The 25,260-nt window shown below is 48.1% G+C and overlaps 1 protein-coding gene across 3 annotated transcripts in view; it reads left to right on the top strand.

Annotated features, from left to right (window-relative positions):
* TECPR1 (tectonin beta-propeller repeat containing 1) overlaps positions 1-25,260 on the top strand; it is a 1,334,260-nt gene that overhangs the window by 335,256 nt on the left and 973,744 nt on the right. The gene's annotated exons all lie outside the window — the stretch shown is intronic.

Below are 25,260 nucleotides of genomic sequence, written 5' to 3'. Positions count from 1 at the left end.
AGTTGCTTTCCGAGCAATTTTCGTGTTTTTTCTGATTTTTATCCAAAATAGTTCGAATTTTGAAGATTTTTGTTTAAATATCTTGACGAAGGACAGAGGCCGGCAGCGGGGATCCGCTACCGGCAAATATCTTCATCCATCGTCGGATCGTCATCAAAGTTTTGAGAAGGCCCGTCCGTGGGTCTAGTTTGCGCCTTTTCAAGCTTGAGTGAGGAAAAGGAGAATCGAAGACTCTTCAAACTCTGTGCACAGTGATGATTAAGGAACGTCTTTGTGGAAGATCCGCATCAGAAATGTTTATATTGCCTGCATCCGGACCACGATGAGGAGAGATGCAAACCAAAAAAGACTGCTGCTGCAGACTGTTGGCATGGCTCAAGTCGAGCAAAGTCACTGATTGTGCCGTGGGGCAGAGTCAAGCCTCATCTAGGACCGGCCCGTCCGAGGAGCAAACTCCCTCCGAGAGGAGGTTGAGATCCAATGAGGACGCCCCGCTTGCGGGGGTCCAAAAGAACGGCAAGCTCTCCGCTGCTGGGTTCCCTGCTGATGCAGGTCCCGAGTCGGGCAAGAAGCGATCGCCATCACCAGCAACCTCTACGATGTGCCTAACATTGAAAGGGTCCTCTTCAAAGAGGAAGTCTCGGCAAAACTCATTGTGTCCATGGATAAGCCAACGAAGGACTCGTCAAAGCTGGCAAAGACCTCACAGCATACCAAGTCAACGGAGTCAACGACATTACCGTCGACAAAAGTGGCAACAGGCTCATCGTCGTCAAAGTCAACGGTGACTGCTGTGATAGCGCTGAAGGAGAGGTGGTCAGCGAAGGAGGTGGCAGCCACTCCACAGGTGTCCTTACCCCAAGGTGAGATACAGCTGCAGAAGCAGCAACGAAGGCGACGGCCATTGCAGGGTCAGAGATGGAGCCGGCGACCGCACGGACCCAGCAGCCTCCTGAGAAGGAGAGAGAGACGGCCCCTTCGGTGGAGCTTCCCCGGTACGTGGATCAGGGGGCTGGCCCAGACAGACCAGAGCAGATCTACTCGAGTACCGACAAGGACAATGGCAATCAGGCCTTCAGGCTAAACATGGGACCGAAACGGCACTCCTCGATCTCAGGTCAAGTGTAGCGGGCATTGTGGACAGGGGTAAACCAGCATTGTCTGCCGCATTTCACCTGATCGACCACTGTTTGCTTGTCAAAAGATTGCATAAACAAGCACTGTGTTTTCCTCTAGCCACTCAATGGATTGCATCTTTTCTGGGTCCCAGATATGCGTAGGTGGCCGTGGATGATGCTTGTTCCCACCCGGTACTCGTTACATGCGGAGTGCCACAGGGTTCCTGCATCTCTCCCACATTATTTAATATATACACCCCCCACACCCCTTCTCACCCTCCTTGATGACCTGTGTGTCCAATTTACCAATTACGCGGAGGACACCCAGGTCATCATTGCACTATCTGGAGATTACATTAAGGACACTAACATCATTCCATATATAAATCAATTCAGGCATGGATGGCTACAAACTCACTGGCCCTGAACGGCGAAAAAAAATGAACTGATTATTGCATCCGGCAATAAACTGAAGACACTTAGCTCTGACTATGACGCTTTTATCATTGCTGACATAAAAATGAAAGTCGCCAGGTAAGTGAAAACCTTGGATGCCGAACTTTCCATGAAGCCGCACGTTGCACAAGTTAAGGCCTCATTTAGTTACATTTACAAACTCTTGAACTGTACCTGTCATTACATCGCTTTGCAGAATAGGGCATTGCTTGCAACTGTACTCATCAATTCACGTCTCGATTATGGCAATAGCTTCTTGGCAGGGACTGCAACAGGTAACCTCCATACTCTGCAGGTTACACAAAATAATGCAGTTAGGGCTGTTTTTTGGTCTCTCTCGTAGAGATCACGTCTCCGCGACCGGAGAGGAACTTCACTGGCTCCCTCTGAAACAACGTGTTACACCCAAGATACTTACTATTGACTACAAGTGCCGTCACGCCAATGCCCCCCAGTATCTTGCCCCCCAGTATCTTTCTGACTGACTAGCTGCATGTAGAGTGGCTCTTACTTTACAATCCAATGACCCCACAAAGCTTAGACAACCTAGATTTAAACTTTCAGGCTTTGGTGGCCTGGAATAAACTCCCCACTCATCCGAGGCAGGCTAAGCCCGTCGCAGAGTTTAAGAAGGGAGTTAAGACCCACTTGTTAAATCATGACCCTGACTAATCTCCCTCATCAATAAATACTTGAGGGGAGCACCAACCCTCTTTGCATTGACCATGACAAATTTTGCCCACAAACTGCCTGTTACAGTGTGTTGTTTGTCCTGTCTAGGTTTTTTGTGCACTCTGAGGCCTATGGGCGATTTAGCATGTTAGAAGATTCAATCAAAATCAAATCAAATGATCTTCAGGACGATTGCTACATCGATCATGAGGGGTCTCCTGCTCACAGGAGAGGCGCAACAGCCCAGACCCGACTCTGCTGGCTCTGTTCACCCCTAGACATAGGGACGTGTCGCTGGATAATCGACGACCCTGCACACAGTGGTCACCAAAATCCAGCAAAGGATGCCTCCAGGACCAACGCCTACATGGGACATGCAGGAGTCCTCAAGGCTAAGCTTGCCTATGCAAAAGAAATAGGCCAAAGGGGGCATTGGTCCTAGCCATCATCCGACTCCTCCACCACCTCATCGCAAAAAAAACCCCACCCAGAGCCCTGGACCCATATACGGACACAGGCAGGGACACAGCCACCATGGCCACAGGCACCGACGAGGACGACTTAATCGCAGGAAACGCTGCACGCGAATGAGCCCCATAGGCCCTCTCCACCAGATGAAGTTGGCTCCTTTCATTCTGTCATATCAAGGGCCTCTGAACTGTTCCAATTAACCCCTGAGGAGACCAAGAAAGAAGGCTTCCTATACCAATGGCAGGAGTCTAGAAGAAGGACAATCATGTTTGTTCCCTTCCTGGAGGACATCTGGGAGGAGGGCCTGGCACTAATGAAAAATCTGAGTTCGGCCTGACCAAGCAGGACAGGTTGGAGAAGAAGTACAGGGCCCCAGATTCAGCCCCCAGGTCATTAAGGTCTCAGCCCTCGCCTGACTCGGTGGTCTCAGCAGCAGCCAGGAAGCACTTAGCGAACCTGTCGTCGGCAGCCATAGTACCTCTGGACCAGAAGGGGAAGAAGGTAGATGCAATGGGCAAGAGAATAATTTACACTGCAGCCTCTACCATCAAGGCAGCTAACACCCTAGCCATCTTGTCCCGATACGACCGAGAACTATGGTTCAAGTTGGGTCCTATTCTGGACTTCTTGCACGAAGAAAAGAAGGTTGAGGCACTGGAGCTCTTTCAGGAGGCGGAGGTGGCCTCGGATCACGCCATCACGGTGCCAGTGGATATCGCGGGACACTGTGTCATCAAGGTTGGTTGAAGGCAACTAACTGCCACCCGGACATTCAGACTAAGGTACTGGATATGCTGTTCGATGGGGAGAACCTCTTCGGAAAAGCAGTTGATGAGTCTTTGCAAGCGATAAAGACCAAGAGGGAGACAGTATGTTCCTTGGGAACTTTGCAGCAGCGACGGCCGTCATTCTTTGGTTCTTCCAGGAAGATTCTCCTAAGGATATAACATGCCGTACCAGGGTCGCTCTCAAGGCAGCGAAGGACAGCAGCGGCACGGCCCGCAGGGCAGAGTGCCGAACACCAAGCAGGCCTGAACTGGCCGTGGCCTCTGGCTCCCACTCTGGTGGGAGGCCTCAAAAATTCATCGACATGTGGAAGAAGATCACCACAGACAGGTGGGTTCTGGACACTCTCGGACAGGGGCACATCTTGGAGTTCCAACGCAGGTGTCATCGTATTCTGCCAATTCAGCAACAAGACCAGCATGGCCACAGCAGGAGGTAGGGGCCAAGTGAACCCGTCCCCCAGTGGCTTCAGGGTTCCAGCGTATACTCCAGATACTTTTTGGTTTGAAAGAGAAAATGGGGGGTGGGGCGGTGGAGGCCGATCATAGATCTTCGTCGTCTCAACAAGTACTTGAAGTCCCAAAAGTTCCAGATGGTCACGTTGCAACACATGCTCGGCCCGCTGGAGCAAGGCAGTTTGTAGTTCAAGGTCAGCGGTACCAGTTCAAGGCTCTGTCTTGCCGCTCACACGCTCTGTTGGGCGAACACACATCGAAGACCGTACATCTGCTGTCGGAGTTGGGGCTCTCCGCACACTATCCAAAGTCTTGCTTGATGCCATCTCAGGACGCGCCGTTTTTTTGGTGCCCGACTCAACACAGTGATGTGTTTGGTATCGCCCTCGGAGGAGAGGGTGAGAGCATACAAGGCAAAGTACAGCGCTTTTCGTCGATGCAGACAGCGCCGGTTCACTCCATTAAGTCACTGCTGGGCATGATGTCCTCCTGTATCAGCCTCGTTCGCCTGTGCAGAATTTCACATGAGACCTCTGCAGGAATTCCTGGAAGCGAGGTGGATGCAGGTGTCGGGGACCTTTGCAGGCAAGATCTCACTCAATGAGGAGTTCCGTCGGGTGATTCAGTGGTGGGGCGTACGGCAACATCTCATCCAGGGATCTCCGTTTCAGGTTCCTCCTTAACAGCAGACGGTCAGCCCGGACGCCCCTCCAGAGGGATGGGGAGCCCACACCGGACAGTTGCACGCCAGAGGCCTCTGGGAACTCAAGAACACCATTACAGACTCAATCAGCAGGGAACTGCGTTCTTGCCACAAGTGGGCACTTCATCAGGACCAAGTGGACTTTATGTTCGGAAAATAGGACCAGCCCCAGATCGATCTATTCGCAACGGCGCCGAACACCAAGTGCCAAAGTTTCGCCAGCAGTTTCCCTCAATCGAGGAGCATGGGAGACACATTCTCGTTCCCGTGGGAGAGACGGGTCCGGTACACTTTCCCTCTGTTTCCACTCCTCTTACGTGTGATCATCAACACACTCAGACAGTGCCATTGCAGGATAACACTTGTTGCTCCGGCATGGCTGAGGCAAATCTGGTATCCAGACTTATTATGTCTGTCAGTGGCCGCATCCATCCGGCTGCCACGGTCCCCGGACCTTCTCGCAGAGAATGGATGGGGCGATTCTGCATCTCTACCCGGAGTCTCTGAACCTGATTGCATGGCTCCTGCAGCCCTCATGTTTGGAGGTTATGCTTTACGTGCAGAATGGACGGACATCCTGGCCAGGGCCAGAGCCTTTTCAACATTGAAGTGCTACGAACATAAATGGAAACGCTTCTCTGCTTGGTGCCGGACTCAGAAGATTACCCCTCTGCGTGTCACGGCTCCACAACTTGTTCCTTACTTGCTTTCCTTGGCCAAAGCGGGACTGGCTCATGCCTCTATCAAGGTGCATCACGCCACTATATGCAGGTACACCAGGTCCCCGGTCAGACCTTCCCTGTGGTCAGGCTCGTCAAGGTGTTCCTCAAAGGGCTTTTCAGGGCTTTCCTGCCAGTGAAGGCCCCTGCCTGGTTTAGGAGCTCAATGTTGTGCTAACTAAGCTCATGGGAGCGCCCTTCCAACCTATGCATCAGGCCCTGCTCAACTTTCTCTCGTGGAAGACAGCTTTCCACGTGTCTGTCACCTCAGCCAGGCAGGTCAGGGAGATTCAGGCCCTGTCTTGCAAGCAGCCTTACTTGTCTTTCCATGCTTCGAAGGTGGTACTGCGTACACACCCCACTTTTATGCCAAAGGTACCATCGGAATTCCACTTCAATAAACCTCTGGTGTTACCTGTCTTCTTTCCGAATCCGTCGTCGCCAGCAGAAAGGGCCTTGCATTTGCTGGACGTTGCTCGTGCCTTGAAGTTCTATGTGACACGAACAAAGGATTTTCGGAAGACTTCTCAGTTGTTCGTCAACTTTGGACCTGTAAATCAAGGGAAGGCCTTGTCGGAGGCTTCCATCTCCAGGTGGCTCTCTGGCTGCATCATGCACTGTCATCGACTGGCTAGCAGGCCGCTGGCAGGCCGGCCGATAGCTCACTCCACTAGAGCCATTGCAGCAACGGCAGCGTTTCTCTCTCGACATCTGCAGGGCTGCTAAGTGGAGGTCCAAGCACACCTTCACCAGGTTCTACTGCGTCGACATAGATTCCAGGGAGTTCTGAGTTGGCCAAGCAGTGCTACGAAACCTGTTTGCTTGAGGTGAGTCTGTTCCAGAGGAGAGTGTTAATTCCTTCTGAGCTCCCATCAAGATAGATCCTTTTGTTCAGCAGTGTTACGGAGTGGAGGTCACACACAAGAACACCATAGCAGAGGGGACACCACTGCCCTGCTATGAGCAGTGTTTGCAGGAAGAATCGGAGTGCAGAGCCGTAGCTTTTTGCTACGAAAAGTCTGGTCCTGCTGCAGGCAAGATGGCAGCTGCCACTGCGGCGCTGAAATGGGGAGAAGGAGCGGAGGCTTGATTGAGCCAGAGAGAGCATTGCTGGACGACAAGGAAGGCTTGGAAACAAATGGGCAAATTGGTCCTGTACGACTGAGGGACCCACCAGCATTACCGCTGATAAGCCAGTGCTGCGCAACGCTGTGAGCGGGAACATTGAGGCTGCAAAGCGAGGACTGCACGGGAGGCGACTGGCCGTTGGCCCTGGAAGGAACCCTGGTGCAGTAACGAACGGTCTGGAATGTGAGGGGCGAACCTCCATGTGAATGTGGTTGGGACCCATAGGAGGCGGCAAACTAGTTTGTGTTACGGTCCACGACCTGGTGAGGACAGCAGGACCTGCTGCAGTGAACCGGGGAGACCCGCACAAGACGAGGAGAGGTGCCTGCTGACGGAGCCCAGAGACCAGAGGAGGTGACTGGGGTGAAGTGGGAGCGGAAGACTGCCCGCTCCGCTGACGAGATTTGCTGGCTGCAGTGACGGGCCCAGCTGGGTTCCTGGTGGAGACTGTAGTGCTGAGGATCAGAGTGGGGCATGGTACCTGAGGTTGTCGGGGCATACACACATGTTACTGAGGATGCCCTACCGAGCGCGGGGGGGGACAGCAGTTTACTAAAGGTCCATTCAACAGCAACAAATACTACACAGTTGGGCGAGGTGTATGGAGCTGGAGGCCATATTGAAGTGCATCGGATGCTTGACTGGCCTGAAACAGGACATGGAAGGTCGTGGAGGCGCCCTGGGCAGCGGTGAGATACAAGTGTGGGAGGAGCTGAGAAGGTTTGGAGCGCCTGGGCAGCAGCGGAGGCAAAGGGGACGGACATGCAGTGAGCAGCACTGGCTGTCAGAGGCGCCTGCGTCCTAGGTGGCGAGCTGCTGGGCCATTGTAGACAGATAAGAGCGCTGGGCACAGATGATAAGGGCTCAGCAGGCCTAGTAGAGGTGTGGCACATAGCATTGGCACAAGACTGGTGACGACTGGGAGCAATTGCGGGAGCTGCACCGGGAGTGAGCAGGGGGAGTGTTACAACGCAACTACGGCAGAACAACCACAGACCTCCCAACAATTTCCTGAGGCAGGAGTATCAAGATATAATAGGTCCGCTGGGTGGCAGAGACTGTGTGGCTCTGCAAAAAGGAGAGCTTGAAACTACTGGACAGGAGGGGCTGAACAGCTATTGCAGACAGCTTGGTGACACTGTGGAGTACTGACACGTCATTGCTCGCTCTTCAATATCAGGCTGACATAGCCCTGGGGCTCTCTAGATCCCACCCCACTGACAGTTGCCACAATATAGCATGTGAGTAGAGGGACGGAGCCTTGGAGCGTGGTGATACACGTGCGCAATAATAGCGCTTCAGGGTTGTTAGGCAGAATCCTGTGCAGTTCCCTTAGGGAGCACTACAGAAGATTAAGACTACAGATATGAGCAATAAATCCCCTTTGGTATCAGTCTGTACCACAAAGATTTAGTTAATAGCGGTGGCTAAGCAGTCAGACATATCTCAAGAGGGAGATGAGCAGTATTCAGGGTTTACACAATAGGGCTACAGTACTATGGCACAAGGAAACACTGACCAAAGCTTTGTATTAAAAAGAATATATATATTTATTTTACACACTTCTAGTTCAACACATTAATCACAGTTAATAAGGCAAGTTAAAATCAGTCAAGAAAAATATACACAACTCCCTAGTTAAACTGTAGACCGGTTTAAGCAAGAGTGAAAACTGAGCAAAACGGCACAGTGAAAACCAAACACAAATGGCACTCTAGCAATTTCTCACAAGGGAGTTAAAGCACAAGTTATACAGAAATATCTTCTTACACACCCTAGCAACACTTCCCAGAAGTTTGTGAACAAGTTTAGGCAAGGCAGTACTTTAGCATAGAGAATACTTAAATGAAAACCAAGCAAAATGGCACTTCACAAGTTTTAAAAGTGGGAAGGAAAAGGTGGTTATAAGGATTAGGTGCACCAACACAGTTCTAGTTGAGAAGCAATCTAGAGAAGGCAGTTCTAACAAATTTAGCCAGAGTGAATAGGCCTGTGCCAGAGTCAGTGGTACAGGGCAAAGGACCCAGGAGCAAAATGTTCTTGTAGCTGCAGTCAAGTCTTTGGTTAACGATTCAAAAAGGTGAATGCAGAAGGTGAAAGACAATGTTTAGAAGATAGGGACGGCCAACCCAACAGGTAGGTAAAAGATTTAAAACACTTTTAGCACTACCACGCGAAAAGGGCGGCCTGGCGGAACAATGTACCTTAATATGAAGAAGTGGCTCCTGCGGTGGCGGTTGTTCCTGGTAGTTCCTGCAGTTCGGGTGATCCAGCAGAGGAAGAGGGACTCTTGTCGTGGAGGAAGGTTCGAGTAACTGCACTACCCAGGGATGAAACCAGCCGCGGTGCTGCCTGACGAATAAAAGGTACGCTCTTTTAAATCGAGGTCCGGGTGGACGGGTGCCTGGCTATCCGGTCTCCGAGTACAGGGTACTGGCGGTCTACTTGCCCCATGAAATCTTGCAAGTGGGCATTGGGGTTGGCGGAACCAGGCACTTAAAATCACTATATGCTGACAATGTCTTGTTGTACCTTGGTGAGCCGCAGCATAACTTGCCCATAATTATGGATGTAATGGACAAATTTGCCAAACTGTCTGGGATATCCTTTAACAGAGAGAAGTCTTGCGTATTCCCGCTGGTGGGGCTATTAGAAATTGGGAAGGAGGATCTACCGAGACTGGGGCTCCCATGGGAAATCGGTTCCTTTAAATACCTAGGTATACACGTTATGCACACGTCCGAGGACAACACAGAGGGAGTGCTGCTGGGGATAAGAAGATCGATGCACTTTTGGTATAGGCTTTCACTCTCGCTGATGGGCATGACCCGTCAAATCCAGCAAAGCTGCTGGGGGACTCTATAGGTAAGGGAAATTAGCCATAAAATGAGAATACTCCCTAACAAGGGAGCATATATTTGGCACTGGACCCGGAGTGGGAACAGGGTAGCCTACCGATTAAGTAAACCAGGGTGTTACACAAGGGCAGATAAGTGCTGCCGACCACGAAGCCCACACTGCTGGATCCGGAAGAGTGCGTAAGATAGACCCCCGCAGTAGGTGGAGACCACACTGGGAGCCCCCCTTCGCTCAGGTGACGATTGGGGCCCTCGATCGCTGTGTGAAGCTAGTTGACTAGGGCTCTAAGATGACACTGGGTGGGGCCATTAATTCACCTAGAGCTACCTGCTGAGAGCTTGGAACCTCGTTGGGACCGAGGTCAACACCTACCGTGCCCCATTTAGAAAATGTCCCCAACCAAGGGTAAGGGAAGAACCACAATAATGGACTTGTTTGTCAGCAGCGGCAAATCCCACGAATTAACAAAAAGTGCGCCTGCAGTGCAAACAGAGGAGTGTGCATCGGGGGCGAGCGCTCAGGAAAATCTGGTACTGGCTGCAATAGCTGTGCTGAGGTCTTCATTGGAGACGAAAATCAATGCGGTCAAAGTCGATATACAGCTGCTGAGACAGGATGTCCGACAACTGACAGAGAGAGTCGTGACAGAGGAGATGGAACTGAAGGAGACAAGGGACCCCACAAAGGATCTGGAGACACAGGTTTGTGAGCTGGAGAGAAGGAACACAGCCTTGGAGTTGCTGCCTGAGGATGCTGAGGGGAGGACACGTCGAAACAATGGAGGGCTCAGACCCTACTCAATATGTGGAGATCTTACTGCTACAGGAGATGGGGGCTGGGAACTTGTCGCAGGGGTTTGCAGTTGAGCGCGCTCATCACTCATTACAGAAACAGCCACCTCCGGGATCTCATCCCAGGCCTATCATTGCTAAGATTTTAAACTTCCGTAACAGGGAGGTGATTTTGAAATATTCAAGGAAAGGAGAGGAAATCCTGATAGACAACTTTAAAATTTCCATCTACCTGGACTATACGCCAGCGGTCCAAAGACCCAGGAACTCCTTTGTGCCGGTCAAGGCGAGACTCAGGAAGCTAAACATTAAATATATGCTAACATACCCCTCCAGGCTTAAAATCATCTAGAAGGACAAGATGCAGTTCCTTGAAACACCGGCAGCAGCCAACATTTGGTTGGAACATAATAACATGGCTAGCAGGGATGAACCTAACACTTAACCTTGCTGGTGCCACTGAAGAGAGGGGTCACAGAAGCTTGGAGTCGGAGGCCTGGGCACTGCACGTTACACTATATGATGTGTAACAATGCATGGGAACAAGGGGATGTGGGGTTGATGGCTGTATCCGAAAGGATGGCCCCTGGAATGGTACACTTACCCTAGGTCACAATGAGGCTCTTGTTGTGCTGTGTGTGTTAAAGAATTAATGGTTATCTGAACAAACACTCTAACACTCTTGCTTCAAACGGGGGCAACGTTCGATCACCCATCACTGGTCTCGTTGGAGCGTCCCGCCAATAGGATGGGGGCTGGCCCGTTGCGGGTTCCCATTACCCTTAACATGCTGGTCTGGACAGACCTTACTGCGACGGGTACGCGTGAGCACTGTACACAATGTGCAGAGACTGGGCGAATTGACATTGTTTGGTTTGTTGTGTTAACGGTTATGTGTTATCCATGCATTCTGGTCAGTAAGTTACAAGTGAGATTTTGCGGGTTGGGTGGTGGTGGGGCAGAGTGGTTCGGATGGTGGATGTGGGCCCTTGGAGTTGGCAGAATAGGGGGTTGGGTGGTTGTGCTGATCTTGAGTATAGAAGTGTTGGCTAACACGGGAACCATGACCCCAATCTAGGTATTAACATGGAATTAGCGGGGGCTGGGCACATATCTCCGTAGGAATAGAGTGAAATCTTTCCTAACAAGGAAGAAGATATCTATAGCCATACTGCAGGAGACCCACCTAACAATGGTGGTACTTGAAAAGGTTCAGGAGCGTTGGGAAAGGAGGGGTATGCGACAGCATACTCCAAATATGCTAGGGGTGTGTTCACTTGCATTATTGGTAATTTGCCATTCCAGTTAATAGAGATGGAGGCAGACAAGGAGGGGACGTATCTCATTCTGCAATGCTTCATAGACCATATTGAGGTGTGCATAGGTAACTCTTATTTCCCGACTCATGGTATACCAGCCCACGTCCATGCACTTTGTTCTCGGATTACGCATCAAAGGGGGTGCTTCTTCCTATGGGGTGGACGATTTTAATTGTACTAGGAACCCAGTGCTTGATCAATTCCTTAATACGAAGGGAAGTCTATCACCCGCGACTACGGCACTGAATAAGGCACTGGACAATTTAGATTTGGTGGATGTGTGGAGAGAACCGAATCCGGATGGCAGGGGGTATTCCTTTTACTCAGCGCTGCACACCTTGCACACCAGGATCAAATACATTTTTGTTGGGAAAAGTCAGATGGTAGATATATGTGGGGCAGAATACCTGCAGCGAACGATTCAGACCATTCCCCTCTGATGGTTGCCTGGAATCTAAGGAGCCAAGACCTGCCATCCCGATGTGGCGTGTGCCATCAGACGCCCTGACGGATCGAGTTTTCAAAGCCAAGTTAAAGAAGACACTGGTAGAGTTTATAAAGCAAAATGTGGGCAGTGTAGAGGAATGGGGAACTGTGTGGGAGGCCTTGAAGGTGGTGGTTAGGGGGGAGGTAATAGCAAGTGCAGGTGGTATCCTAAGAATATTGAGGGAAGACCTGGAAATCCTAGAAGATGAGATCCGAGATATAGAGGCCCAGAGGGTGGGTTCGAATTCAAGCGAGGAGAGGCTGGCCACAATCCGGTACCGATGTCTTGAGGCTTGGGAAAGATTATACAAGTTCCACTATGTTACGAAAACCACAAGAGGAGGATAGGCTGGGAAGGCTACTATCATGACTATGCAGGTGGGAACATCCTAGGCACCTAACCACTACACTGGGTGCAGAGAACGGGAGTGTATCCAATACACAAGCTGAAATCAATTATATATTCGCCAGGTATTACTCCGAATTATATAGTCATAAAGAGAGGGTTCCCTCGGAAGACTTGGAGGAGGCTCTCAAGTTAATAGTGCTCTCTAGGTTGGATAGTGCACTGCAGGCAGTGCTAGATCAGCCCATCATGGTTGAAGAAGTGAGCTAAGCAATTCATTCTCTTGCGATGAGTAAAATGCCGGGAAGTGATGGACTCGTGCCCGAATTTGACAAAATGTATAATTCTACACTGGCCCCTGTATTGCTTAAAGTCTTTGAGGAGGCTTGCACTAAAGGTGTACCTCCTGCAAGTATACGTGAAACCCTGGTGGTCCCAATACCCAAGCCAGGGAAGCCTGCAGACAGATGCTAATCATATAGGCCCCTTGCAATGCTCTTGAAAATACTGATGACGATATTGGCTGGACGGCTCCGTAGAATGGTTGTGGGTCTGATTCCCTGTGATCAGACAGGTTTTGTACCTGGCCTAAGCACTGCCTTGACTTTGCGCCACTTGTAACATATAATAGAACAGACCAATGGCAGTCAGGAGGAGTGCGTAGTAGTGTCATTAGACGCGATTAAAGCTTTTGATTCCCTATACTGGGAATGGCTGTTCACAGCACTGCAGGGATTTGGGTTTGGAGCACGGTTCGTAGGATTGGTGAGGGTCCTATAAACATTGCCGACGGCTAGGGTCAAATCCGGGAGACAGGAGTCGGAAAAGTGGGAGATCTAGAGGGTAACGCGCCAGGGATGTTCGCTTATCACCCATGCTGTTTGTTCTGGCGTTAGAGCTACTGGCGGTGTACTTGCCCCAAGAACTCTTGGAAGTGGGCATTGGGGTTGGCGGAACCAGGCATTTAATATCACTATATGCTGACGATGTCTTGTTGTACCTCAGTGAGCCGCAGCATAACTTGCCCGTAATTATGGATGTAATGGACACATTTGCCAAACTGTCTGGGATATCCTTTAACAGAGAAGTCATGCGTATTTCCGCTGGTGGGGTTATTAGAAATTGGAAGGAGGATCTACCGAGACTGGGGCTCCCATGGGAAACAGGTTCCTTTAAATACCTAGGTATACACGTTATGCACATGCCTAAGGACATGCACACATGCAACAGATAGGGAGTGCTGCTGGGGATAAGAAGATCAATGCCCTTTTGGTCTAGGCTTTCACTCTCGCTGATGGGCAGGGTAGCAATTATAAAAATGATAGTTTTACCCAGATTTTTGTATTTCTTTACTAATGTCCATCATTATATCGATGTCTCATTTTTTCACCTACTGGACTCACTACTGACGGGATTTCTTTGGGGCTCAGCTCGGCACAGGATTGCCCTTTCAACGTTGTGTCTGCCTTAGAAGGAAGGTGGTGTGCAACTGCCGAACTTGAAGTGCTACTATCTGGCGGCGCAACTCAGTTTTATAGTAAAGTGGCTATCGGATGAGGTAACATCTGAAATTAGGCTGCTGCAACAGTTGGTAGTCCCTGCCCACCTCAAGGAAGTGCTATGGTTACCACTGAACTGCATAGGCACTGCACCCTTCATAGTTGACATGGGCAGAAAGGTGTGGCGCAGAACACTGCGATTGCTGCGGATAGACACCCCCTACTCTCCTGATGTGCCGATAGCTGTGAACATGTGCAGAAACAGGAATGATCTTGCAGTGGCACGGCACTGTGGGGAGGGCTGGGGAGTCTCCACCTGGGGCGACATGTTTGAAAATGGTAGTTTCAGAGAGTTGGGCACATTAGTGGGACAAATGGGACTGCCTCGTGGGCAGTTCCTGCAGTATATGAGAATAGAGGGGGAGGCTAAAAAGAGATGCTCAAGGTGGCCTGGGGAACCAGAGGCAACTGCGCTGCTGGACATAATGTATACTCTCGACGATGGCTGGCGTCTGGTGTCCAGGATATATGGTGCCCTAGTGGATAGACCCAACCCCCAGGGTCCAGACCTGAAAGCACAATGGGAAACAGATCTTGGTATGGCGATAGGGGAGAAGGAGTGGGAACGTATCCTCAAGTTCCCCAGGGAGGTGTCCAGGAATGCTCACTTCAAATTGGTTCAAATAAATGTGCTCTATCGTACTTAAATGGCACCCAGCAGAGTAGCTAAATTTAATAAGGGCAAACAATCGACTTGTCCTTGGTGTCAGGGGTGGTGGGGGCGGACCTGGCACACATGTTCTGGAGCTTCACAAAGATGAAGAGCATCTGGGCCCGGGTTGAATAGGCATGCAGGAGAGGCGGGGTCACAAGGTACTCTTGGAGATCAATGGAGTGCCTACTAGGTGCATACCAGAGGAATGGTAAACATAAGCATATTACTAAATGTATGGATCTGGCATGCATCCTTGTTAAACGCTGTATCGCCATGTCTTGGAAATCTGTAGGGGGCCGCAGTACCTGCGCTGGTACAAGGAATTTGAGACCTGGACAGAGGCGGAAACTAAGATGTGGACTGGGTTGACGTAGCACCTAGATGAGACCGCGAGCGGGACATATGAGTCATGGAAGCTACTGGTGTGGTACATGTTTCACCTTTCAGATGACAAGATACCGTGAACACCCTGTTATTGATTCTGCTGTGGCACGACAGGTACTAGGCACAGCCCTCCTCACCCTCTCTCAAGATTTCCCATACACGGACTGTGAGGGTCCTGACTGCTGAGCCCCAACTGAATAAGAATAGTATAATGCCGGTCTGCAACCGGGTCCCGACTCTTAAAGTAACGCTTGACTTGTTAACATGCGTGGAGTGTAGTTGTTAAACTGTTTTATCTGTTGTTTTTCAATGGTTGGCAGATTACATCAGTCAATATATTGTATACATTTTCCTAAAGCATGAGATGTGTGGTATGTATGCTCATTTGCAATTGCCAATATACACGTTAAAAAATACACTAGAGCCCAATGCCATGCCTGCTCTGAACCAAAAACCTAGAAGACAAAGTAGAAGATGTGGCGGAAGGGAGAGCTAGACAAAACAAAATCTGTGTGATTGGTCATCCTTAAAGAGTGCAAAGTCCCTCAACTGAGCTATTCCGTGGAGTCTCAAAAACCTGGTCGGGCCCACAGAATTCTCTGCCTTCTTTTTCATTGAAAGGGCACAAAGTGTGCCAGCCAAGCCTCCCCGCCCCTTCTCCACCCAGGGGTCCCACCCAGGATGATTGTGGCCCAAATCCCCAAAAATCAGGATCGGGTTGCTTTTCTACAGCAGACGGGACAGAAGGGGGCTGTAGAATGGTAAGGGACCACAATTGCAATATTCCCAGTTTAGACGAGGGGTCTGCAGAGGTGATCCAAGGAAAACATACAAAAGTAATCCAAAAGAAGTGTACACTGTGCAAGAAATAAAACCGCTTAATTGAACAGTCGACTGTGAAAAGAAACAGCTCTGTGGACTTGAAATGTAATGCATTCTCAACTCCGCACAGAAGGGCTAAAATATTCATACAAGAAAATCACATATTTATTTATTTATTGTATTTGCTGGTAGCGCCCAGACCCGGATGTATTACAGTGCTAAAAATTACAGTACATTAGGACAATCAAGTATATAGATACAATATAGAGCAGTCAGTTTAGGCATACTTGTTAAACAAGGCAGTTTTAAAAAGTTGGAAAAACGCCTAATCTAAACTTAAATCTAAGATGGGGACAGGCGTCCACCATTAAAATGAAAAATAAGGCAGTCCTAGTGGCGTCAAGTAAAAAAAAAAGGCCAATATTAAGAAAACCTATTGCCAGTTCCTTACGCTAAATACAAAAGGGTGTGGGAGTTACGTTTCTAGAAAAAGAAAGGAGTGTTCTCAAATGATAACTCAGGAGGTGCTAGCCTGGCCTTCCCCCACGTTTTGAGCATGCTGTAAGGTAGAGTTGGTGGAGCACAGTACAGTCTCGGGCTTCTCTAGCACGAGACAGCAGTTCCAAAGACAGTTCTCAGGCCATTGATGGCCAAGTCGTGTTTCGTTAGAAAGTCTCTTGCCTTCAGGCCTGATGTGTTCAGATAATCAATAACAAAGTTCCTTTAACAAATGAAAGTTTGTTACCAAAGTTCCATATGGGTGATGGTTTCACCCCTGGCTCCCCCTCTACTGGGCTGACCTTTCTCTCTTGAATTTAACAGGAGTCAATTTCCTTGGTTTCTCAATGTTCACTTTTGCTATGGGATTCACTTCCCTTTCTTTCACAGTGCTTGTAGATCAAAGTCTTTCGATTGTATGGAGATTTTGCTTGACCCTCTGTATGACCACTTTGACCTAGTTTGCAGCCCTTCCTACAGCCTTCTGGTACTTGTAGTTTGTCTCTTATGTGGCTCGACCCTAGTGTCTCTAATTAGCACCCATGTGGTGCCGCTTTCCCTCTGCAGCTGGTCTCCCCTTAACACCTTATACAGTTCATTCACAGTTCAGTGTTTTATGTTCAAACTTGCCATTTTGCGATTCTCACTCAACATATGCCGGCTTTTATCGCTCTCCCCTCGACTCACCGGTTATGCTCAACTGCTTGACTTTCTGCTTCTTTGGAGCCAAGGCCGGTACCACCGGTGTGGGAGCCTCCTCTGCTCCGCCCTGTCAACATAAGCTGGCCCTGCGTACCGTTGACATCTGCAGCAGAACACTGGGGCTATTGTCCATGATCCCCTTGATGAAGGTTTCGTGGGTTTGGGACGAAAAGGGCAAGGTCACTTCTCTCCTCGTCACCCCATGGCTTCCCGCTGCCTTTCTCCTTCTTTCTAACTGCTGCGTTTCCTCCTGTTGTCTGCCATGCTGCCTGTTCTCGTGCTGTGCTCTCGGGCTCCACCTTTTAACCCTGCGAGGAAGGAACAGGTCATCAGGTGTGTGTGATTCTGATCAATTGCCTGACTTTGCCTGACCCTGGTATTGGGACATGTCAGGTAAACAGATCTAGTGGTAGTCTGTTGTTGTGGTGTTGTGCGAAAGTGTTCGTGGCTGAAAAGGGGGGGCAGTGGTTTGGAATGTTCTACATGAGAGGATGGCGAAAAGGTGTTAAAGGAAGAGGGATACCACGTCCCACCCGTCGGTGTCCCACCCCTGCTTCCCATCCAGGTGATCCTCCCTCAGTGTTCCACCACCAGGAACTGGATCCAATAGCGATGGCCGTGTTGTGGCCACCTGGATGATGGATCGCTGGCAACTAGCCAGGGAGACACCTTCAAGCTTCTCATAGTGGGGACAATGACGGTGACGCTTACTCCGCCAGCTCTGTTCCTACTGAATCTAGGAGTCGTCAGTGACAGGGTGGTGGAGGAGTGTAAGTATTGCCGTGCTGTGCCGATTAGCATAATTATTAGCATAATTTGTCAATCGTTAAACTTTTGAGGATGTGCTAATACATAATTGGTTGGTCGTCAAAGCGACACCCCTATATATTCGTATATATTACATGTCCATAATGGATAAAACGTTTCCTGACACGCCACCCTCAATGCCCCTTCATGACGTCATGACCCTCAAGCGTCCCGCCTCTCAATTACATCATCATCTGATGACGTGCAGAAACTCTGGCTGGCCATTGATTGGCATCTCCTAATATACAAGTTGATGAATCCCTCAATGTGGATTGGACCCCTTTGCTGGAGACTTCATGAGCCACAGCATCCCGCAGAATCTATCCAATAGAATTATGAGGGCACAGCAACAAGGTCAGGGGTATTGAAACACCATATCCCAGTCCCTTGATTGGTTCCCTTCTTCCCTTGCCACCCTGCACCTGTTTGTTTGCTCTCCATCTCCTCTCTTGCATCGTGCCAGCTCTATGTAGAAAAATCTATGCAGGATACCGTTGGTCAAATTAAATTTCTGCTATTTAATTCTCTTTTACTACTGTACTTGCAGTTGGGGCCCTTGGTACCCAGTCCAATGCCCTTCAAATTATCGTGTGGGACTGCACCTGGTGTTTGGTTGCAGTTCTCTCCCGATTAAGAACTTTTCCTTCTGCAACAATGAATTCATGTCTCACCCTTGGTGAGCTGATCTAGCGTTTCTGCGAGTGTCAGTAGAACGTCAATTCTACTGTGAGCTGTGGCCTTTCAAAAACAAAAAAATGTCTTTTGTCTCGTCTGCCCTGGGCCTACTAAACTATGGGCAAACTGTTATTCATTAATATACCTAACCCTTAAACTCATTACACTTCTAAGTTATGTTTAAAAAAAGATATAAAAATATTACTATTGCTGCACGTGTACTTTTCATCAGGGCAGCCATGCTTACCCATCCCTAGTTACATACTAATTAAAAATACATATAGGTTCTGAGTTTTCACACCTGTGCTTCCCTGCGCAGCGCCCTTCGACCTGACCTGTAGTGCACTTGGTGTAATGTAGAAGTGATATACGTGCATCATGACGTCACACTTCACATTACTTTTGGGGTTACTGCATTACTTATTTAGCTTGTATGTGCGCACCCCCTTCTGAGCATTGGATCTGCATATTCACATTCCCCCTTTCAATCAATTTATTGATCGACACTTCTTTGTCCTTCCTGCCCAACTTCTCTTTTGGTATCTAAATTCTAGAGACCCCCACAGCAACCTATTCTTCTGGAGTGCATCCCAAAAAGCAACACACTCCATCTCCATAACAATCGACCAAGTGGGCAGTATCATTTTCTAAATCGGAATGTGACCCCCTCACCCACAGTACTTTCAGAACTTATTCGTGTTTGAATGTGTCTGGTCAAGGTATCACCTGCCTAACTTTGGCCATGCCCATTGTCATTGTCAAGAACCAAAAGAGGAGAGAGTGATCGACAATCTCTCCCAAACCACACAAGCCGAATGATTCGACCCTCCCACCGTGGTTGGCACTGGTGCATTATGTCTGAGATAACAGGAAACCACGTGGCAGCGAATGGGGGAGAAGAGGGATTAGAGAGAGGTTGTGAATAGGGAAGGGGAAGTAAGGAAATCCAGAAAGCAGTAAAGGGAAATAATGATTGGATAGGTTTGGGGGAAATAAGGGGGAAAAGCACATACACCAGTAACCCTATTCTAATCCTAAAACCTGACCTGCCTATCTCCTGAACCTAGTACCGTAGTAACCTGCACACCTTTTACATCATCCTGCAAACCTCATGATGAGACAGTTAACACATAGCATGAAGCATGATGAAACATGGAAAGCATGTGATAACATTGAAGCAAGCAATATGGAACATGCAAGGGATTCTCCCCATATGAATAAACAAACTCATGGCCCTTTGGGCAAGCAAAGCAAACATAACATGCATGGGACAGTCATAAATGTAACCTAGTTGCCCTTTACCAGGTTTACTGTAACCTATGTGTGTTAAATGTTTTCACACACATTTGAACTCATGCGAGTGTAACGCTTACCTTAACTCTGCAGAGACACCCACTTGGAACTACTTCACACTGACTCTTCTCAGTTAGCAATGTTTCTACACTCTCTTTAACTTCCTCTAAACAAGGACTCCCTATATAAAGTACAGAACATTCCTTAGTGTGTGGAAGTGGACTATAACCTTGGATACAGCAAACATATTCTTATTACAGTTAGCATGCAAGACACTCTGTCTTTAATTGTTTTTACCTTATTTTCTTTTTGGGTGAGCTCTCCATCCTGCATCTGTGCAGGGGGCTCTAGTTCTGTAGTGTGGAATTCCTGGCAAGGTCTTCTTATGGCAGGGTATGGGGTGCGCTACTCTTGGTGGATCTAATGAATTGCAGGGCAAGATGTATTGCAGGGTAGCCAGTGACAATAGTGCTAAAACAGGGAATACCACAGAAAGCAATGAGGGGAAAATGCCTGCAAGGAAGAATAACCCCCCAATACAAAGTGAGTGGATGACTGAATAGGAATTCCCAATCTGATGGTTAGGGAGGATAACACCAAGGATAAAAGTGACCAAGGTGTGTGCTAAATGACAGTAGGATTTATATAGTGGGAACAGGAAGAGCTACTGAAGACCACGGAAGGCTGCGCAATGAAAATTGGGGAATGGCAACACCATAACCAGAAACCCAGTGGAGCCCCACTAGTAACTTGGAAAGAATGTCTAGTATTACAATTGGAAGTATGCCCATAGCATGAGGAGCATGAACGTGACTCCGGGCACAATGCGCACCTTCACTGTGCTTCACAAGGAAAACTGTACACTTCTAAGTATGCCCGTAGCATGAGGAGCCTGAACGTGACTCTGGGCACAATGCGCACATTCACTGCGCTTCACAAGGAAAAACTGTACACTTCTAAGGATGCCCGTAGCATGAGGAGCATGAGCGTGACTCCGGGCACAGTGCGCGCATATACCACACTTCACAATGAAAACTGAAACACTTCTAGCATAACGCGTAACAACCGGTGTGTTTAAACATAACATCCACTTTAGACAAATTGTGAGAGAAACTGATACTTGCGGTAGGGCGCCTCTGACAGGAATCGTGCGTATTGAATGAGGCAATACTAACTGTGACTGGAAAACGGAAATCTTCAGTGTCTAACACATGTGACAGAAAAAGGCTGTAAATGGGGCAATGAATGGTATGGAGAGCTTGAAATGGGAATACTTGTAATGAATGGCACTAAAACACAGGGGTGACTGGAACTCTAGAATGGACCGCAGTAAGCGTTAACTGCAAGCAGAAAGACGCGAAGCGCGGAACACTGGAGGGGAGGATCTTAAATAGGAACAGAATGATAACATTTAGACCTACACTGCATACAACCCGGAATAAACTAGGCGGCCATGTTTGGAGTCAGGAAGTAACTACCTATGCCTTCCCAGTACCTTGAGCTGCTTTCCCATTATCCAAGAATGGTAAACAGAAGACCAATTCCTTTTGGAGGCAATTAAAGGAACCTTTTCAGTGATCATGACAGTATTCCCCCAAGGCCCCTCCTAGGTTAGAACCCTCCCTTCCAGGTTTGCTAGTGTTACTCAGATGGAAGGATTTTATTAATCGGGGTGCATGAATATTTTCTAGGGGTTCCCAAGTTTTATCCTGTGGCCCATACCCCTTCCAGTCCCCTAAATACTATAGCTTCTTGCAAACCACCTTAGAGTCCAAGATAGCCTTTACTTCATACTCTGGTTGATCTTTTTCCCACAAAGACTGGAGCAGGGGGGTCTTGGATTCGGGTATCAGGACTCGCTGCCTTCAACAAGGACACATGGAATACTGGATGAATTTTAATGTTCTTGGAGAGAGTCAATTTGATAGCCACCTGGTTGATGACTTTTTCTATAGCGAAAGGACCAAAAAATCTTGGAAGGAATTTCCGAGATCCTCTCAATGCCAGATTCTTTGTAGCCAACCATACTGAGTCTCCCACCTTGTACTCTGGAGAGTTCCTTCGCTTACAATCAGCAAACTTCTTCTGAGTATTTTTTGCTAAGGATAACTGTTCTCTTGCTTTGTCAACAGCGGTAGTGATATTGTCATGCAGAGTTTTTACTGCTGGCATTTCCAATGATTCAGGCGGATCATGAGCTGAGGTTCGTGGATGCCGACCATATAAGGTGAAAAATGGGCTTAATCCAGTGGAGGAGTGTACTGAATTATTGTAGGCGTATTCAGCTACCCACAAAATCTTGAGCCGAGAGTCTTCAGTCTGATGAAGCATGCACCTGAGGTATTGTCCCAAAGTTTGGTTTGTGCGTTCGGTTTGCCCATCTGTTTGTGGATGGTAACTGGTGGACAAACTTACCTCAATTTTAGCCATTTTGCAACATCTCTTCCAGAATTCGGAGACAAATTGACTTCCCCGATCAGACACTACAATGGAAGGAAAGCCATGTAATTTCACAATGTTTTCCAAAAATATTTTTTCCGGAACTGATGCTGTTGGTAACACTTTCAAGGCCACAAAATGCGCCATCTTAGAAAAAAGGTCCACCACCACCAGGATGGTGTTGAATCCGTCGCTTTTGGGTAAATCAGTAATGAAGTCTAAAGAGAGAGTATGCCAAGGAAGAGGTGGCACATCCAATGGTTTGAGAAAACCGGCAGGTTTCATTTTCTGAGATTTATCTTGAGCACAATTCCCACAGGTCTTGATAAATTGAATCACATCCTTTCGCCAAGTAGGGCACCAATAAGATCTCTTGACCTTTTCCAATGTTTTGGTAACACCCGGATGTCCTTCCATCAGAACACTGTGGTAATCCGCAATTACTTGTTCTTGTAACTTTCGAGTTGGTAAAAATAATCGCCCTTGATAAAATGGCAAACCATCCTGTACATGACAATGTTCTTTCTCAGACTCCCACTTCTGCAATTCTGCTGTGCTGATATTTGCTTTGATTTCATCTCTCAATTCTTCAAACAATGAATCCGTAACATTCATAACTTCATGCATCTTCTCACCAGAAATTATATCCACAGGGGTAGTGGCAATGTAAGCTTCTTCTCCCTTACCAATTCTGGACAGAGCGTCGGCCTTTCCATTGCGGATACCAGGCCGGAACATGATAACAAAGTCATACTCTGCAAAGAAGAGGGCCTATTTTAACTGTCGAAAAGATTGTGCTTTTGCAGAGCGTAAATACTGCAAATTCCGATGATCTGTGAAAATGGTGACAGTGTGCCTAGCTCCAAGCAGATAATGTCTCCATTCTTTTAATGCACATTTTATTGGCAACAGCGCCTTGTCAGTGACAGTATAAATAAGTTCTGCAGCGGAAAACTTTTTTGACCAAAAAGCCACTGGGTGTAATTCTTGAGAGATTGGATCACGCTGCAACAAGTGCGCCCATGGCCAAATTGGACGCATCAGTTTCCACCACAAAGGCAAGATCCGGCCTAGGATGTTGTAGAACTGGAGCTGCAGTGAATTTCTCCTTCAATTTCTGGAAGGCCTCTTCTACCTCCTTTGTCCAAGTAAAGGTCTTTTCGCAGTAAGGATGTGATGGGGTGAACCAGTCGAGAAAAATCTGACACAAATCGTCGATAAAAGTTAGCGAACCCCAAAATACTTTGTACTCCCTTAACAGATGTGGGAGCTGGCCAGGAAAGAATTGCGTCAACCTTTCTGTTGTCCATTTTCACCCCTTGTGACGATAACATGAATCCCAAGAATTCAACCTCAGAATCGTGGAAATTACATTTCTCCAATTTCACGTACAAAGAGTTTTCTCTGAGTATCTGAAGAACAGAAGTTACATGTTTAACGTGCTCCTGAGGATCAGCTGAAAAGATCAGAATGTCATCAACATAAACTACCACACAGATATCCAGAAGCTCACGGAAAATGTAATTCATGAAAGACTGAAATGCTGCCGGTGCATTACATAGCCCAAAGGGCATCACCTGATATTCGAAGAGTCCATAGCGTGTGCGAAAGGCCGTCTTCCATTCGTCTCCTTGTTTAATGCGAATTAGATGATATGCCCATCGAAATTCAAGCTCTGTGAAGATTTTGCCTCTTTTCACTTGGTCCAGTAGTGTTGAAATTAGAGGCAGGGGGTAGCAGTTCTTTACAGTAATTTGATTTAAGGTTCTATAATCAATGCAGGCTCTTAAATTTCCTTCCTTTTTGGGCACAGAGGTGATGCTGCTGGGGACTTGGACGGTCTAATGAACCCATTAGCCAAATACTGGTCGAGATATGTTTTCAGATGGAGGTTTTCTTTTTCCGTTAATGTATAAATACGATGGCAAGGAAGTTGAGCTCCAGGGACCAGATCTATCTGGCAATCATAAGGTCTATGAGGGGGTAACATTTCAGCTTGTTTCTCCTCCTGAAAAACATCCTGGAACCTTAGATACTCTGATGGCAACGAACCGATGAAACCCAAAGTGATTTCTGTAGTCCTCTTGGATTGTTCCAATTCCACTGAATCTTTTGTTAGACTACGAGTTCCTTTACATTCGGAACTAAACATCAAGGTCTGTGCACGCTAATCAATGACAGGATTGTGTCTTTCCAACCAAGGTATTTCTAGAATGATCTGGAATTGTGGTGCCTGAATAAGGTCAAAGGAAATCCCCTCCTTGTGTCCTTCCTGGCAAAGCATAATGAGATTGTTGGTGCACTGTGTTACCGGGCCTGACACTAGGGGAGTGCCATCCACCCCAGAAACATTCTCGGCTTCCAACTTTTCTGTTAAAGAAATGTCCAATTTGCTCGCTAGGTGTAGATCCATATAGTTGCCAATAGCCCCATTGTCAATATAAGCGTTCAACGCAAATCTTTTCATCGGATGCTCCTGACTAAATAGGATAATTGGAAACACAAAATGTGAGGTCACCAAAACCTTCTTCACGCTCGACAAGCTGACCTCTATGCTTGTCGGGCACTTGAGTTTTCCGGACTCTGCTCTTTCTTATCCTGACTGATACCTCCCAAGGGTTTTCTTGAAGGTTTCACTGGACAGTCCTTCAGGAAGTGGAAGTGGCCAGCCTTTTCACAATATAAACATAGCTGCTGCTGCCGTCTCTTAGCCCTTTCCGCCTGAGAGATTGGACCTCGAATACCACTCAACTGCATTGGTTCGGAATGAGTTTCTGACGACGATCTTCCAACTGGTTCCTTGGGGCGAACAAAATATGCCCGACTCTCTGGGCGGGCTCGATCAGTTCTTCGATCTTGTAGTCGATGATCAAACTGGATGGTCAAGTCAATGAATTCTGTAACACCCTCAGGTGGGTTCACCACCTTTGCTAAAACATCCTTTAACTCACTCCGCAACCCGCGGTAAAACAAGGTGGTTCTTTTTCCCAAAGGCCAGTTGGTTTCTGCAACCAATCTATTAAAGGTTGCCACATATGCCTGTAGATCTTGATTACCTTGTCGAAGCGACAACAACTCATTATGTAAGGCTTGGCCTTGAGTGTGGCGAGCAAAATG

Source organism: Ambystoma mexicanum, chromosome 2p, assembly GCF_040938575.1.
Source record: "Ambystoma mexicanum isolate Mex_15411 chromosome 2p, UKY_AmexF1_1, whole genome shotgun sequence".
Lineage (NCBI taxonomy): Eukaryota > Metazoa > Chordata > Amphibia > Caudata > Ambystomatidae > Ambystoma > Ambystoma mexicanum.
The sequence above is the reverse complement of the archived record's forward strand: the minus strand, read 5'-3'. Positions and strand labels throughout refer to the sequence as shown.